This window comes from Callospermophilus lateralis, chromosome 11 (assembly GCF_048772815.1).
Source record: "Callospermophilus lateralis isolate mCalLat2 chromosome 11, mCalLat2.hap1, whole genome shotgun sequence".
Lineage (NCBI taxonomy): Eukaryota > Metazoa > Chordata > Mammalia > Rodentia > Sciuridae > Callospermophilus > Callospermophilus lateralis.
In genome coordinates this window covers 79803645-79808419 of record NC_135315.1, presented here as the reverse complement: position 1 = coordinate 79808419, position 4775 = coordinate 79803645, and positions in this window count along the sequence as shown.

Sequence of the window (4775 nt, the reverse complement as noted above, 5' to 3'; positions counted from 1 at the left end):
TATTGTCATTCCCCTTCAAAACAAATCTTTTTAGCCTTTAATTTTTTATTTTCTTGAGAACCAATAAGGTTGACAATCTTCCTCCCATATATATTTTCTACTTTTCACTAAATGGGTCTTATTTGTCATATTTTTTATCCATTATTTTATGTTTTATATTCTACCATTAGGGACATTTTTAAAAATTCACTTTCCAAATCATGCTACTACATGTAGAATTTATCTTGTATCTTTGATAAATTCATTCATTAGTTCTAAGAAGTATATTTTTGAGATGCTGTAGGATTTTCTGCATAAATAATCATGGCATCTGAGAACAAAAACATTTTCACTTTTTTCTTTCTCTCATACATATGCCTTTTCTTGCCTTATTGCATTGGCTAGAACTTCCAACAAACTATTAAATAATTGACATCCTGACCTTGTTCTTGATCTCAAAAAGGAAACTGGTAGGGTTGAGTTGTATATCTTTTAAAAATTCACAGGTTTGAGTTCTAGTGCCTGGTTCCTCAGAATGTGACCTTATTTGGAGAAGGGGTCTTTATAGAGATAATGGAATTAATCTTAGGTTACTAGAGTAGTCCCTTAATCAGGATAACCCTTGTCCTTGTAAAAAGGGTAAATTTGGCACAAAGATACATACATGAGGAAAAATAATGTAAAACCACATAGGGAGAGGAAGGTCATCTACAAGTCATGGAGAAGAACATACAAAGGATCTTTCCTACTCTGGCATCAGAAAGAAGCAACAAGGGCAGAAGGGTGGAAGGGGAAGAGAGGGCCTTGGGATAATTAATGATGGTTAAATGTGATGGTCATTATTATCAAAAGTACATGTATGAGGACATGACTTGGTGTGAGTATACTATGTATACAACAAGAGATATGAAAAATTGAGCTCTATATATGTAATAAGAATTGTAATTCATTCCAGTGTTATATATAAATCTTAAAAAAAAAGGAAGAAAAGAAAAGCAACAGTGCTGTCCCATTGACTTTAGACTTTCTAACTTCCAACACCAAATTTCTGTCCTGGAAGCCAAACAGTGTGTGTGTGTGTGTGTGTGTGTGTGTGTGTGTGTGTGTGTGTGTGTGTTTATATATGCAGTTCTGAGAATTTATGGCAGTCCTATTAAATTAATACAGAAATATTTAAATTTTTACCACTACGAACGATATTAACTATACAATTTTTACAAGTACCTTTATCAAGTTAGTCTATTTTCTTCTCAGATTGTCTTTTACAATGAATTTTGTCTTTTACAAAGAATTTTGTTGAATACTTTTTCTATCTCCTTTGATGTAAAATCATTATAGTAAATTAGATCTTTTGTTGTTGTTGTTGTTGTTACCGAGGATTGAGCTCACGGGCACTCGACCACTGAGCCATATCTCCAGCCCTATTTTGTATTTTAATTAGAGTCAGAATCTCACTGAGTTGCTTACTGCCTCACTTTTGCTGAGGCTGGCTTTGAACTTGTGATTCTCCTGTCTCAGCCTCTCAAGCTGCTGGGATTATAGGCGTGAGATCAATTGTTTTTTGAATATTAAAAAATCATTGCTGGGGCTGGAATTGTAGCTCAGTTATAAAGTGCTTGCTAAGCATGTGCAAGGCACTGGCTTTGATTCTCAGTACTGCATATAAATAAATAAAATAAAGGTTCATGATTACAACTAAAAAGTATATTAAAAATTGCATTGCTAGAATAAGTTCCATGTGGTAATAAACTATTATCTTATTTTCCATATTAGAAAGTTTATTTTCTTAAGGATTTTGCATCTATGTTCCTGAGTATGTGGCTTTAACATTTCTTTTTCTTACAAGTCTTATTAGGTGTGAATATCCTCATAAAAATAGCTACTTATGACATGATTAAAATTAACACACACACACAATAAGATAATCATCTTACAATGAGAATGGCATGATTAAAACTAAAAAGACTGACTAGGTCAAGTGTTGTAATCTGATAAGATATATCAGATTTTGATGTATTATAAGGTCATTATTTATCTCATTTTTTTCTAATTTCTTTTGATTTCCTTTTGAGTGCAAAGATGACTTAGAAGTATGTTAAAAATTTGCAAATGTAAGGGACATTTCATAGATATCTGTTATGTATTTCAATTTAATGATGATGTCTTCAATATGTCTAAGGAGCAGTCCACTTATCTTCATTTTTTTAAAAGTTCCTTTTTTGGTTGTAGATGGACACAATGCCTTTATTTATTGAATTTTATGTGGTGCTTAGAATACAATGCAGTGCCACACATGTCAGGCAAGCGTTCTGCCACTGAGCCACAATCCTAGCCCCTTGTCTTCATTTTTTTCTCTCTGGTCCAGAGGTTAATCAAATGATATTGACTTGTTTTCAACTATATTGATTTTCTTTGCCATCTCAAACCTGTTACTTATCTATTTAATGAATTTCTCATTATAGGTATTGTACTTTACAATTCTAGTCTAATTTCCTTTTTGAAACTGTTTATTATAGTAAAAAACAAATAACACAAAATATACCATCTTATCATTTTACATATAAGTTTGATAATATTAAGTATATTCATATTAATGTATAGGAAATCTCTGGAATATTTTGTCTTTCAGCTTAGAACTCTATATCTAATGACATTAATTTCCCATAGCCTCCTTCTGATGGTAGTGCTCACTTTTCTAATTTCTATTTCTATGAATTTTGACTACTTTAGATACTACATATGAGTGAAATCACATTATATTTTTCTTTTTGCAGTGATCATATTTTGATTAGCTTACCATCCACAAAGATCATATGTGTAATGACATGAGACAGAATTTATTTTTAAAGGCCATATAATATTACATTGCATGTTTATCAATTTATTTTTATCCATTAATTTTATAATTAACATCTGGATTACTTTCATCACCTGGGTAATATGAATAGTGCTGTAATGAATATAGCTGTGAACATATCTCCCCAATACCTCTTTCAGTTCTTCTGATTATATAGCCAGAAGTGAGATTGATAGAAGTATGATAATATTATTTTTAATTTTTTGAAAACACTATGCTGTTTTCCATAATGGCTGCACCATTTTACATTCTCAACAGTGTAAAAGGTTTACAATTTCCCATATCCTAAACAATAGTTATTTTCTTTTTATATTTCATTTTAGCAAAAATATATATTGTATTGTTTCTGTTTGCATTTCTCTAATAACTAATCATGTTGAGCATCTTTTCATAGGTTTATTGATCATTTGTGTATTTTCTTTGGGAAAATGTAAGTCTTCACAAAATTTTAAAACAGATTTATAGGGTTTATTGTTACTGTTGTTGTAGAATTGTAGAAGTTTCTTACTCATTTTAAATAGAAACTCCTTACCAGATATATGATTTGCAATTATTGTTTTCTGTGCTTTCACATTATACCCAAGAAATCATTGTCAAAAACAATGTGTGGAAGTTTTTCTTCTGGGATTTTAATAGTTTTAGATATCATGTTAGCTCTTTAATCCATTTCAAGTTAACTTTACTGGGTGGTGTAAGGTAAAGGTCCAACTCATTCTTTTTGCATGTGAATACCCCATTTTCCCAGTGCCATTTGTTAAAGACAAATGTTTATTCTAAGAATTTCTGTCAATAATCACTTGGCCAAATGTGCAGGGGTTTATTTCTGGGCTTTTTGTTCTGTTCTTTTGGCCTGTATATTTCTCTTCATATCCAGTACCACATGCCTAAAATATTTTTTCTGTGTTGTATACTTAAAATCAGGCAGTGTTGGGGCTAGGGTTGTAGCTCAGTGGTAGAGCACTTGCCTGGCAGGTGTGAAGCACTGGGTTCAATTCTCAGCACCCACATAAAAAATAAATAAGTAAAGATATTGTGTCCATTTACAACTAAAAATATTAAATAAAAAAAGGCAGTGTAAGCCCTCTAAATTTGTTTCTGTTGAAGAGAATTTTGGCTGTCCATGACTCTTTGAGATTCCACGTGAATTTTGAAATCTTTTTTGCTATTACTCTATAAATGTTATTGGGATTTTCATAAAGATTAAATTGAATATGTAGATCATTTTGGGTAGTATGAACATTTTAACAATTTTATGTCTTCCATTTAATGAACACACGATGAATTTAATGTTTAATGTATGTCTTTTTATCTGCTTAAGTTTATTCCTAAGTATTTTCTTCTTTTTGATGTCAAAATAAATGGATATCTTCTCTTCATTTCTTTCATTGTTTGATTATTGCTGCAAATGAATTTGTTGATATTGCATCCAGCAGCTTTGCCAAATTAACTTATTATTTCTAATAATTACAGGTTTTATGTGTATAAATCCTTAGAGATTTCTACAGACAAGATCATGTTGTCTGTGAGCAGAAATTGTTTAAATTCTTCCCTTTTTCAATTTGAATGTTTTTATTTTTTTTTCTTGTCTAATTGATATGGCTAGAACTTCCAATCATATGTTAAAAAATAGTGGTTAGAGGGGGCACCTTTGTTTTTTCCTAATCTTAGAGAAAAAAATCCAAACTTTCCCATTGAGTATGATATTAACTATGGGCATTTCATATATGAAATTTAATATATCCAAGAAACTTTCTCTTCTTTTTTTGATGAATATTTTATTATAAAGATAAGTTGAATTTTATTAAGTGCTATTTCTGCATTATTATTTTGTTCTTCATTCTGTTAATGTGATATATCACATTCATTGATTTATATATGATGAATTATTTCTAATTTCATGTATAAATATTGGGGGCCATAATGTATGGTCCTTCAAATG